The sequence below is a fragment of the Scomber scombrus genome, chromosome 16 (assembly GCF_963691925.1).
Source record: "Scomber scombrus chromosome 16, fScoSco1.1, whole genome shotgun sequence".
Lineage (NCBI taxonomy): Eukaryota > Metazoa > Chordata > Actinopteri > Scombriformes > Scombridae > Scomber > Scomber scombrus.
Window position 1 is genome coordinate 24,470,014 of NC_084985.1, and position 14,663 is coordinate 24,484,676.

Here is a 14,663-nt window from a genome sequence, read left to right on the forward strand (position 1 = left end):
AACATTGGTTAGAAAATTAGAAAAGTAATCAAAAAAATAATCAAATGTAATAAGTTACATTACTTTGATTAAGTCAATGATATAGTTTCATTACTTATTACATTATAAATAGAGTAACTTGTTATCTGTAACCCAGGGACGTCACTAGGATTTTATGTTTAGGCGTGCGTTGCTTACGCGGCCGCCTAAACTGGAAAGTGCTGTGGTAAACCCTGAATGGTTTGGGGGGGCTTTAGAACATTTTAGGGAGGCTTAAGCCCCCCCAAAATTGGCCTAACGACGTCCATACTGTAACCTATTACATTTCCAAAGTTACCTTCACAACCCTGGGTGTGAACCATAGACTGTATATAAGGAATGGACGTAACATCCGTGACGTCACCCATTGGTTTGTGGACTGCTGCTCGGAGGCCGATAGTTTCGGATCTCAGCAGTTCCATCTTGAAAATTTCAGGTGCATGCCGGGAAAAATAAAAACACGAATCAGCGAGGGCTGGATCTGCCACAGTCTACACCGGCAACCTGGTGAAGCTAACCAAGTTAGCTGTTACGACTAACTATAACCACAAAACTCCGGAGAAAACTGTCGGTGTGAAACAAGTTCACGGCTATTTTCATACAGTCTATCTGTCCGCCCTGTCAATCACGACGTAGCCACGCCCTAATGCATACCCTGCTTTATCATCAAATATAAAATCAGGGAGGCTAAAATTTCACAAATGAACATCATACTGCATTGAAGAAGGCTTTAAACTAGCGATTGAGACCATAAACACATTTTGAAAACGTTTACTGAGGTTAGAAATCAAGTGAGAAGTTGGTGAATTCTCCATTGACTTGTATAGAGACGGAAGTCCTTTTGACACCAAAACGGTCGCCCCCTGATGGCCTTTTGATAGAATGCAGTTTTAAATTACTTCCGCATTGGCCTCCGCTCAGAGGACCGGAACTCCCTGCCTGGTGTGATCAGGTGACATGAACAGCTGACGTCTTAATTGACAGTGTGAGGGATCAGAATGAGGGTTTGAGAAATAAAACTACAGACCTGAGCATAGAAAAAGCTTCATTTTTTACTTCCTGAGAGAGCTAACATTATGTAGTCTTGGCCAGGATTACACCACTAGCCACTGTTTTTACCTTGAAATTGATGTGTCACATTAACTAGCCAGAACCAACATATCAACATGGTAAAACAAAATTATCTGGAAATGCAAGAATTAGTCAAATGCACAAATTAACCTCTCAACAATAGTTTTAATGTCCATATAAATACTGTAAGCTGATAATATGACATTGTGGCAATGAATGTTCTACCTCCCTGAAATACCTACAGCCATAATTCTTTGTAATAGGAAAGTACACTACAAACCATCAATGTTTGTATAACTCAGTGTACCACAGCCATATTTGTACACTCCATATCTGAAATGATAAAGTGGGCCACCGCCTACACCCACCCTCCTTCACCCTAATCATATCAAAGACATTTCTTTCATACATGTACAACATCAGAAACATAATTCTGCTCAGATGGGCATTTATGTCAGAACTCATAAAGGGTTAAAACACAGAAATTCATTCTTTAGCTTCTTTCCACTACATGTGAGAAGCCCTCAGCTCTTTCTCCTGTTTGATCATGTTATAACTGCTCCATTAAAGGATGATGAGAAATCACAACAACAAGATGACTGGCAGAGAAGACATTGGTGTGAATGAGCTGTCATGCTTTGTCTTCCTCCGGTCTCCCAGAGGACTGCTTTATTGAACTGAGAACAAGTGGGCTGCTGCCTTCAGAGGTTTCCTGCCAACATAACTTGGCGCATGTTTTTTTTTCCCTTTCCACCTTTAAATCATTTTTCCTTTACTCAGAACTGTTGGAAAGAGTGCCAGATTTTACATTTAACCACTCACCCGACCTCTCATAAATATTTTTTTCACCATTCATCCTATATCTGCCACCCTCTCCTAACCCTTTCTTCTTTGCCTTTCTTTTTTTAATCATTGCTATACGCAACCACTGTAATTCTCCTCAGCTATTGTTTTGTGATATGATTTTTCCATCCAAATATTTTTCCATCATCCCCCACCATCCTATTCATTCAAATTCCCTGATGTGGGAGTGGTTACTTTACTCTACAGGCAAAGACCCACACATTTAAGTGGTGTTCTTTGGGGCCACTCCAGCAGTCGCTTAATCTCAGGCAAACACAACCTGAATTGGAAGGTTTCTTTTAAACTCTGTTGGCCTGCAGCGAATAAGAGGGAAGAATGCAGACCCATTATCAATCAGTCTGCTGCCTGTGACCTTGCAGAGTGCAAATACAGCTCCCACCTGAAACTAAAAATAATATTTTTTCCCTGATCGCCGATGTTCCATTATGATATCACATAAAAACACCAGCTGATTTTCTAGTGTTTTAGCAGGCCACCAATGAAAAGCTACTTCAAACATACTTTCTTTTAGTTTGTCACTGTTTCTAAAGGAGATTGTTACTTCCCTGAATATGAAAATAATTAGGGATGAGGGGAGTAACAATGATGTTACCAAGGGGAAGATGAAAACAAAGCAAAGAGAGTTAAATTAACTAGGTTTTATTTAAGAAATAAATGAGGGTCACACAAATACCAACAGAAACTACTTTCTTAAAAAGAAGAAAGTACACGATTTCAACTATTAACTAGATTGGCAACAGTGTTGGGTGTAACGCGATACTGTAATGACATTACATTTATCTGTAACGCAGTAATGTTAAGCGTTACAGTGTCTACAGTCAGTAATCACATTACAGTTACTTAACAAACAAATATGGTGTTACTTCTGTTATATAAGTTCTTCAATTATTATGTATAAATTGGGGCAGATGAAAAAATAATCAAAGGTACTTTTCATGCAAGCATGCACAACAACTGCCTAACCTCTCATGCTAACACAAAGCTAATAGCGAAACACTTACGGACCCACAGTGATGCTGAAGCTGAGAGAGGGCTGTCTGCATGAGCAGTGATTGACAGCTGTCAGACACTCCATCAGACACCATCCTGGCTCTGATTGGTTCTTTTTGTCTGGTCACGGTGGATTCTGGCAATTTTTTTTTTTTTTTACAGATTACTGGTTTCATGTAATGCTGTCTTTACATAGTGACAGTCTTAGCAAATATGACAAAAAGTTGCTTTCATAAGACTTACCAACTGCAGCTTTAATTAAACTAACTCTCCTCTTGATCGAATGGGATGAGACAGTGTGTCCAGCTTTGTTTGCATATCGGCTAAAATGATAAATGACTCTAATTTTCAGGCCGAGTGACATTGTCAAATGATCAAGTATTAAAAATGTCAAGCTGCAGTCAAGTAATAGTTGGCTTTAGAATTTTAATATTGCAGCGTTCAGAAAGTCCAGAATGACCGTCCCTGGTCCACTGCTCAATCTGTGCGACAAGTCTTTCAATAGAGTACAAGGAAATAGAAATTGCTTTTGCAGTACCTGAGAGGCAGTTGCCAAGTGTTCAGAGTTCCCTAACTGCACTGCAGCACAATGTAGAATCAGTGTAAGCATGAATACACATGGAAAAGGGAAATTCTAATTACAGAAGGCATATCTAATATAGTTATTACATTACATTACTGTTCTAACACTTTACAAAGGGTTGACAGTTGATAATGGCTTTGAGAGGATAAAATCATGGCAACGTTTGATGACATACAGACCAAGTTCAAAACAAGTTCAAATAATTATTGGTATTGATACACACATTTCACTGGCAAATAATTGTCTCTACTTCGCTGGGTTTATTAGAATCGATTTAAATATTGGATTGTGGAAGTTGCAGGAAAGTAGAGACAAATAACTATCTATTGACTACACAAAGGCGCATATCTTTTAATTTAACACAGCTGACACCAAGAAAATGCTGCTAAAAAACAAACATGTTACCATAGTCGCGATTAAGGGGCCATGTCCAATTTTTGTGACTTTTTTCGACATAGAACACTCTGAAAATCCATTAGATTTACAAAATATTGACATGTTGAATGTGAGGTGTCTGTTTAGTATTTATGTGTTTTTGTTCCGTTTTTTGTTTTCATCCTAGTATTAATGTTTTATCTTTGCACTTTCATAATTTGCACTAATAATGGGTTGCATCTCAATTTCGTTGTACAATGTACAAAGACAATAAAGATCTATTCAATTCTATTCTATTCAAAAAGTGGTGCACTGAGCTTTCAAATAATGCAGTCTCAGACATGCCTCATTCCTCATCTACCTTCTGCAGAGTGTTTTGTGAACCATAAACAGTACTAGCTGCAAAATGTGTGCAAAATCAGCTCTCAACAGACAGGACTTGTGCTTGTCCTTGGACATGGAAGAAGTCTGATGTGGATGTCTGGATTGGAATGTGTCTCTGGACTGTCCTTGGGCCATCACAGCTGACCATGTTCTACTTCCCTGCTTTGTGACTTTGGCAAAGAATTAGAGGAAAACATAGCCCACTGAACTGAGAAACCACAGCCTAAGCCTTGACCAAGGGTTTTGAGGCATGGTATAGGCAAGACACAGTTGGATTAGAATGAGAATAGCCTTCTGACGACTACTGTTTTGAGCGGCATTATGTCCTACTTACAGCATGGAAACACTAGGTATAGGGTCAATTACAGGTTGTGCTGACATGAATCCCAACACTGTCATGAGCTTTAATGATAGCCAGTTGGCTCTCCCAATCAGCATGTCAGCGTCAGCCTGCATTGTGCCGTTGTCAGGAAATTACTTTGCTGCCACAATACGAAGGATAGGTAGTATTATGGCTCAGTAATTAGTGAAAGCAGAAATGAAATATATGCACAGTACAGTCCAAACAAAGCAACAGACAAGGCTGTTAAATGAAAGAGTGCTAGTTGGATAAATGTCATGATGTACTGGAAAGGACAGAGGAGGTGTAACAGCGACAGTCTATGCACCCTATGTACCTGAAATCTCTGAATCTCTATGTTTACTGTTGCATTTATGTATTTTGTCTTTGATTACACTTTGATTGCGGTTTGGTCTTTCATAGAAAAATTCTATCAGCACACAGCCTATAACAAAACAATGACATATAAAGAGAGTCCTTCAAGTTAAGCAGAAGCATATGTCTGGCTGTATGAACACACATATTGTATTAACAAGTGTCAGTAAAGATTGTTTATCATAAAGGGACTGGAGAGGTCTTTGATTATTGCATCAGAGCTGGAGTGTTTGTGCATAGTTGCTGAAACACTTTAATTTGAATGACAAGACAAATTTATTATGATTTTAGTGTTTGGAAGGAAACTTCCTCCAAACAACTAAATCTCTATGATCTCTAATGATGGAGCCATTGTTTCCATCTCTATTTTCCATCAGCTGGTAAAGCCAAAACCCCTGCTGTGACATGACTAAGTGGGGCTTTATTAGGATTTGGCTGCAGCTATTTGTGAATCCATCACTAGGTGTACATGTTAAGTCATTCCTATGTACTTAGTAACCACTAACTAGTTCCAAAACGTGCATATTATTCAATGTGGTTGCAGAAAAAAATGAAAAGCAGTCAACAATATCAACAGGAGGTGAGTGCAGCACCACTGTAGCTTAACATCCTTAACTATCAACAGGCCAAAAGATATAGTAATATTCCTGGAGGGAATGGTTGGGGAGTGTTGGGGAACAGTGACGCTACATAGTGAAGCTACAAGTTTAACTGTATGTCTAAGCTAAACATTGTCCATATCTTGTAACATTTGCAGTTGTGAGCTATTTTTTTCCACTGGGTAGAGAGAGGGGGGTTTGTGCTTACAGACAGAAGGAGAGAGGTTAATACTGAAACTTAACTACATTGTTCTATGCAATTCATTTGCTTTTCACCAGGCAGATTTAAGTCTGACTTCAGCGTCACCTAACCAGAAACTACCATTGGCTTTGGTTACCATAAGGGGATCTAGACTGACAGAGATATTTCAAATACACAACACAACAGAATAAACATTACTGCACATTATACATAGAGAGAGAATAACAAAAATCAAGAAAACTGCAGTGCTATTGGCAAGCATCTCTGCTTAGGTCCCAGGACTGAAGAGGTGCCAGGGTGAAACTATAGGATGGATCAGGACAGAATTAGTTTTTCTTTTATTTCTCTACTCCTATCCAATCATTTCTTTTTATAGTTTGTTTGCTTGTCTGTCTGTACTACTTTCTATCCTCCCACTTGCTCTCTCCTGCTTTAGGATGCTCTCAGACCTGTAGAAGGTTGCTGGCCTGTTGCAGATCAGATAGTCTTTAAAACAACTCGTACGCAACAAGACCGTTCCCATTCCCAGGGAGTCAAATACCAATGCTTTGTCACACCTCTTATTGTCTGATACCAGCATGCAAGGCATCCTTTGGCATCTGTATGAGACACACTAAGCTTTCAACTAACTCCAATGTAAACCCATCTGCATCTTTATTAGACACCATAAGACCAATGATGTCTATGTAAGACATTTTCCTTCTTTGGAGGGGGCAGGTTGGGTACATGGCTAGAAAGTTAGATGGCAAAAATGGATGCTGCTACTGGAGACCACTGTTTGCAACCTGCTGTCATGTTTCCGACTGTGACTCAGGACTGTTTTTTGTCGTTGTATTTATGTCATTGCCATGCTGCTTTACTACTGCACCTGAGCCTCTCCAACCTTATCTGAAAACGGTGCCTGCAGACGGTCCAGGAGTCTTCCTTGCCCTGAACCAGCGGGGAAATCCTGTCTGAAGTCTGATGTCACTCCTTCGTTACAACACTTGCCTGCTCGGACACCCCACAGCCATAATCTCCTCATCCCCTTCTCTTTCCATCCACAATAATAGGGGAACCAGGAACATCCGTTACTTCAAAGCAGCCACACACTGCTTCCCTGGAGGCACAGTCTCTGACATCCTGGATAAATCTACCAAACTCCTAATAGTTCATGTGGGGACAAACAATGCTGCTCTGAAGCAGTTTGAGCTGACCACAAGGGAATTTAAAGACCTTTGAATGCATTTGTGCAAAGTCTGTTTTTATTACCAGTCCTATTCCAACACTGTCCCGTAAAGCAGGGTGTTCAGCAAAATCCTCAGCCTCCACACTTGGCTGTAGTCTGCTAGCAGAGCTCACAATATATGTTTTATTGAGAATTCTTATCTGTTGTGGGTCCACCCAAACAGGTTGGGTAGCTGAATGCTAGTGCCTAAACTGCATATCAGTCCTCTTAATGTGACTGACTGACTTTACATCCCACACATGATTCCTGTAACCTCCATCTCCATCTGTGGTGGTACCTCAGAGTACCGTCCCCCTCACATTAGCTCCCCTCACTGGCCTTATCTGTCATTAACCGTCTCACCAGACAATTTCCCTACACAAACCATTATTATTAAACCACAATGCATATCTAAGGTGGAAGCAAAATTAACATTTCTTATCACCTTGTTGTGTGCCTCGTGCTTCTACCTGCTTTACTGTTGTTCTGCCTTCACCAATCAATATGGCTCTGATCAATGCTCAGTGTATTGCAAACAAGTGATTCATCCTTAATGATTTCTTTTGCAGGGAAAGTATGTACTTTAAGTTCCTGACTGGAACATGGTAGCCGAATATTGATTATTTCCATGTAATTGAACTTTGTCTTGCAGACTGCTCTTGTATCAGCACACCCCAGCTGATGGGTCATGGTGGCAGACCTCTTACACTCATCAGCAAATTATAATAATAGTAACATTTAAACAAGAAACAAAACAAAATAATAAAAGCATACCCAAAGGAACCCAGAAAATACCGTCACCATCATCTTCGTCATCCTATTAACATGTATAATAGCAAAAATAAATGAAAAAAAAAACCCACACACAATGCATACACATACTATATGCCCTATATGGGTAGGTAGGTATGTGTAGTTATGTTTAATTTCATGACTAAGCAAAAAGAATCTAGAAATACGGGAAGAAAGATAGGGAAAATAAAAGAGGGAGGAACAAAATAAAACAAAAAATGAATGAAGAACAGCAATTTAGAATAGAGGAAAATGAATGAGGCAAGGACAGATGGGGGAAAAAAAGAAAGCATTGAAAATTAGATAGCGTAGGGAAATGTAAGCGTTCTTGAAAATTGTGCTAAGGGACGCAGAATTGATTGTGATTGAAAGAGTGTCTGAAATATTCATTCATCAACGTTTTGAGGGTTGGAGATCAGGCGGTAGCAGAGGTTAATTTATTGAGGACTTTGGACCACGTTTAATTGAAATCAGCTATTTTATGGTTGAGGGAGGCGGACATTTTTTCCAGGGGTATATGGTCTATTAGAAGATTCTTCCACTGTATGATTTTTCGATTTCCATTTTAAAAAGGTAGTTTTCTAGGTGCTAGTCAGGGCTGTGAGGAGAATACTTGAAGAAGTGCTGTGTAATTGTAATGCTGATAGGTCGCTTAAGATGCAGACCTCTGGAGATAAAGAGTTGGCAATCCAGTACGTGAGATAATTGATCTGTATCTAAGGGCAAAGTGATGAGCGGTGCCAAGTAGTATGCAAGTCAGTGTCAGCTGTGTTTTGTGAACAGTGAGTGCCTCTGTCTGATCCATTAAATCCCATTTTGTGTAATTTCTCACCAGTGTAATGCATTCTATGAATAAACTTAACCCATTTGTGTTATTGCTCTTTTTGAAGCTACTTTTGCTGAATCAGGTCCAGAAGTTCACTAATGGAGAGGCTTCATAAGCTGTTGAAAATTATGTAAATTCTTCATAGGATTTTCTTTGGACCTGAGAAGTTCAACATTTTCTCTATTGGAATTTGATGAATTAGACTTCTGAGAGTTCTACTGAGTTTTGATAGGATGATTGACTTTAATTGCATCCAGAAACTGTACTATCTTGAATGATCTGGTGAAGATGTGCAATTCTGTTATCCATCCAGACAGTGAAATGGACATTTTTCTCATTGCTAGAGAAGTCTGTTTTCCCCCCCAAATTTGTGAGCAGAGAGATGGTACAGATGGTACAGTTGGTATTTGAAGTGCTTTCCACCAAGCTGACAGAGTTATAGATTTATGAGGCTATGATAATGTTTCAAAAACAGTGATGTCGCTTGATGGTTTAACTGATAAATGGGAGTTCTGATAAATGTATGCTGTTGCATAATGCCCGTTCAGTTTCTAACCAGGAGGAATCAAGTTTAGAGAGGAGATATTTTAAGCTGATTGGCCAGGTGATATAATTCAAAGTTTGGGGCTTCTAATTCCCCCTGAGATTCTGGCTTTTGTAAAGTTGCAAGTTTTGTTTTCCAATAGGATTTTGCATTTTTGCTGTTATTTCAGGAGGGAAAACAGATAGGTTGGTATAGCAATTTAAGTCATCTTGTATTGATTTGAGAAGTGGTGTGAAATGTAGATTAAACAACTCTGCTTCACAGCTTCAGCAATATATTGATGCCTAAATATTGAATATTGCCTGTGAAGAGCTGATAAGGGGATGCCAGGGTTGCCGTATCCCTTTCATGGATTTTGACCAATATGCTGCATAGGTGGAGAATCCTGAGAAAGATTTTATAACCATAAAGAATTCTCGCAGGGATGAGTGAGGGTCCTGAAGAGGTAATAACACATCATAGGTAAAGAATCATTTTGTGCTCTGTAGTGGATGTCTGAACACCTTTGATGTTGCCATTTTGCTGAAATCCTCCCTCAACTTCTAGTCACTCACTGCTCAGAGCGCTTAATGGCGATCACCTGCTTTCACCAGCACTGATTAAGCAGATCTGCTCTCACATCATGAAACAAATTCAAAAAACCATTAACACAGCAGGACTGAAGCCCTTCATCAAAACAAAAACTGTCGGTCTCTAAACAACAATCAGGTGCTCAAGTGCCCACTGAAGCCTGTTCTTCTCGCTGTAATCATTCCTCCTGTTCATACTGACCATTAGAAGATCCTTTCATGATGCACTTATAACCTAAATGATAAGCACCACAGTTCTCCTCTGCAAAAATGTATTTAAAAGCTGAAGCTTCAGTCGTCCAAATGAGTCAAATCAATTACAGTACATTACAGTGTTTTTAGTGCCAAAGTTCCTCTTTTTGTTACTATACTTCCACCACAGCTCAACAGGGGAACACTAAGGGCCTGATTTACTAAGATCCCAAATAGTGGGTACTAAATTGCATGCACGGTGCAATAGATTGCGCGTGCCGTTTGCGTGCGATCTACTAAGAATAACTGTGTAAATGAAAACAGGTGCAACAGGGTGGAGACAGCAGTATTTAAATGAGGGTTTTGTGTCTTTATGGAGAGTTTGGAACGAGCAGAAAGCTGCAAGCGCAAAATGAAATGTGATCAGGTTCTAGTGGAAGAGGTTAACTAATATATTGAGTTATAACAAAAACAAATATTACCAGAGAAACCCACATATGGGAGAGTATTTGTGACGAAGTCAATGCTGTTAGTAAAACCAAAAATATTCCACTCCAAAATTATTAACACAGGTGGAAAAACTCCGTCCTGTGTGTATTCTGTCATTGTACCTCCGTCTCCTCCTCTCTACAGTAACAGAAGTCATCTGTGTGCAGTGAGCAGCAGGTTAATACCTGCCCTTCAAAGGTATTATTTATAGACGCAGTTAGCGTCAGAAAAAATACCTTCAGGTTTGGTAAATCACAATGCGTGTGCTAAATAACATATTTGCATTTTTCCTCCCTGTATTTTGCACACTGGGGTTGAAATGCCTCATATTACATATTCATTATGGTAAACGTTCTAAATGGACAGCGCGTACTATCTTGCACAGTTGAAAGACGCAAACCTCAGTGCGCTGCGTTAGTAGATCAGCTTGCACATTTTTTGCGGGTGATGTCAAGTTTGTACACGTTTCTACACACGCAAACATAAAATCAGAGTAAATCAGGCCCTAAGAGGGAATTTGATGCTGAAAAGACTGTAAACGTGTCAGATATCCACTTGATATGACTAACTCAGACTGCTGAAGCTGAATAGAAGCTTCACATCTACTTTTAAATGCACACACACTTTGAGGCTTGGGCCCCATCACTTACACTGAAAGCAAATTTTAAGAGGATCCTTTAATAAGCAGTATAACCAATGTTCATGTTGTTTTAAAACACACTTGAAAAATTATGAATGTATCCTTTAAATGTTTAAATTATTAGATTAACTGAATATTGGACTGTAACAATTTTTTTTCACACAAACATACAACCTAATTTGTATGTTAATGCTGGTAAAGGGAGATGAGCAACCTTTATATATCAAAATTAGCAAGCTGTGTCAGTTTAACTTACTGGCTCCATAACTGCAATGTGCTTGAATGTTTTAACCCATTAAGAGCCATGCAGCAGCACTAGCAGCAGCAGTTTGCTACCATAACCGATTCACTGTGGGTTAATCCCTTGACCTTGTGTTGATTTACTCCTACAGCTTCTATATCTGCACCTGAGAGAGCACTCATATTTAAAGATGAGGTGTTTTCTTTTGCTTTGTTTTTGGTGGCCAGAATCAGATATTTTCTCTTCAAGTCAAAATGAGGCCTGATGCTTTCTGGCTGATAAATAGCCGACATTACAGCATGAACAGGAAACCAGTTGGGACAATACAGTGAGTGAAAAGGCATTTACAAAAAATAAATACTTTTTATTTATTTAAGCCGGAAAACGGAGCGAAATGGTAAACAGACTGGAAAAGGCATTTTATTTGTGAAGGGAGAGCATATTAGCTTTCAGCTGAATGTTGAAAATTTAGACTCCCAAGCTTTTGAGAAAAAAAAAGGAGGCTCAGTTCAAGTTTATGGCTATTTATATTCACTGTCACGTACATACTGCAGAGAGGGGGGAAAAGAGTCGGATTTAGTGATGGAACATCCATTTGTGAAAAACCATTATCTCCTAAAGTAAAAAACAAACTGTAGCAGACTGGGTGAAATGAAGTTTACTGTTCAGTTATGAGTGTCACGGTGTGTGTATGTGTGTGTGTGTTACGGGTCATTAGTTCATTTGAGATTAATTATTTAATTAAACTTACTGATATTTCCAGGGTGTCAGTGAACACGTTATCAGCTTAGATATTGTGAGGCCTGTCAGTCATCCCAGCCACCCGTGACAGTGATGTCTGTGACAAAATGTACCTGGATTAGCAGAGAATTAAAGAGAATGTGAGAATGAAGTTTAGTTCTTCCTGCTAATCTGGGGAGTGGGAGTTAGTCTTTATGTGGGAGGCCAAGTGAGACTAGTTTAGAGTTTAGGGCCCAGCTGACAGGCTTTTGTTTTGGTGTTGGCTACGGCCCACAGCAGTCTGTGTAGTGTTGGCAAATAAAACTACCAGCAAAAGCCAGGTAACATCTCATTCTGTTCTTACTGAGGAGTGCTAGAATACCGTAGTTGTAGATAAGAGACAAACTTATTTTGTGATTTTTACACTAAAACACTGCTTGTATAATATAATCCACATTATTATGACTGAACATGAACATTGTGCAAAATCCACATCAGATGGAGAACAGTGCGGTCTTTAGATCTTTAGATATTAAAAGGAACTGTGATAACTTAGATTGATTAAATTCATCATAAAATGTGCATTCTTTAAGTCACGAATTGTCAGACTCGGGTATGAGAACCCTTAAGGGGTCTTGAGGGGATTCCAAAAGGTTTCCCCAGCAAAGAGGTTAATCATTTATATTCACTGTAATTCCATTTTTAAGTAACAATGACAGAATGTATAATTATTTTGGTCAGTGTTTTCATGCACTTTCTGTAATATAAGGTCTTAAATGAGGACAAATGACAAACACTGCCAATCTGTTGTATATACTTTTGTACATTACATTGTATTTTATTTACTATTGCTATTTTGCTATTTTATTATGTATAGTGTGTTTCTTTATATTCTTATTCTTTATATCCTTATACTATATGTTGTTATCGTCACTGTATCGTCACTATGTGTCTGTGTAATGCTGCTGCTACACTGTCATTTCCCAGCTTGGGATCAATAAAGTATATCTATCTATCTATCTATCTATCTATCTATCTATCTATCTATCTATCTATCTATCTATCTATCTATCTATCTATCTATCTATCTATCTATCTATCTATCTATCTATCTATAAAGGGTCTGTGGTCTCATTTGTGTCACTTTAGGGCTCCTTTGCATGAACAAGTTGGGGAACCACTGCTAGTTACAAGGAGGAAGAAAACTGAGTTCAATCCAAATCATGTCACATCCTACTTGTGTTATCTTCAAAGCAGCATTGGCCCAAAGCTAAAACAAAATGCCAGAGAGGTTACACATGCAGCATGACAGACCAGAACATGTAGAAAAGTGACAACTTCCGCTCCCCCCTAGAACCAGACGAATCTGGATATGTCGTCGTTTTTTGTTTTTTTTTTACACTGGGTAGACGAAATACTACAAACACCCACTAGGGACAGCCTCTCAAGAGATTGTTTCCTCCGAGGCTGCATACAAATAACACTAAGCATCTGAAAATGAGACGTGACTGATTGATTTGTGGAACTTGTTGCGGGGGGGATGTGGTGGTTGGACAGTTCATAGTGGTTCTTAGAGGCTGTGCAAAATTACTGTTCTGCCAACTGATCCATGCTCCTGAAGGGGGTGTTGTGTCATTGCTCTGTCAAAACTGTTTTGTAGAGGAATGAGTGACCTTCTGGGACCCGGTAACATTACACACATAACAACTGTGAACAAGGAGGTAATATTAGAGTCCTGGACACTTACATTATGGAAGACTCGTGCGTCTGTACTAGGATCAGACTTCACAATATTCTTGTCTTTTGAGACGGTCACCATGTCAGATACAGTGGTCATAGGGTCACACTTTTTTTGCAGTGACTTTGCCAAGAGACAGGACTACATGTTGGACTTCAACCAAGCATATCGTATGGAGGTTAGATTCATTTGGTATAATATTCCTGAAGCGAGGGTGGATGTCAAATGGTTACAGGTTCACGGTTGTCATGTTTCTGTGTGGAAATATGTCCTGGGGTCCTGTTGGTTAATGTAGCAGAACAGATTGTTGTCAAACTCAATGGGAAAAGAAAAAAAAGGAAAAAAATATCTTTTTGAGAGGACACTGAGTTGTTTCAGATGTTGTCTTCCACTATGAAACACTCCGTTAGTAGTACATTAGTATTAGGCTGACAAGGTTTTGTCTGATCTCTGTATAAGCATCATACTATAAGTCACAACAATTAATACATTGAATTCGGCAACCCATGGTATGACAAGGCTAGATTAAGAACTATTTGGTATTATTACAGCTTCTCTTTCTCTTGTTTGTGAGTGGTAAATATACTACACAGTAACATTGAAACAATGAAATCTGAGAAAGAAAGAAATTAATCAGATGATTTTAAAGGTTGAAACAAGTCATGCAAGATTATCTCAATGACATTAGAACGCTCCTGTATGCTGTTAATAGCACTAGCACTGCACAGTTCAAGTGTGGTACACAATATTAGGTTAATTACAGTGTCTGTGTGATGCAGCAGCCCGTGAATATTACCAATAGAAACAATGGCAAAAACAATTCCTAAATTGTACGTTTACACTTAAAAGTGAGTCTAACTAGTTTTTCCCTCAGTTAACCACACTAGTGGCTCCGGTCTTTAAT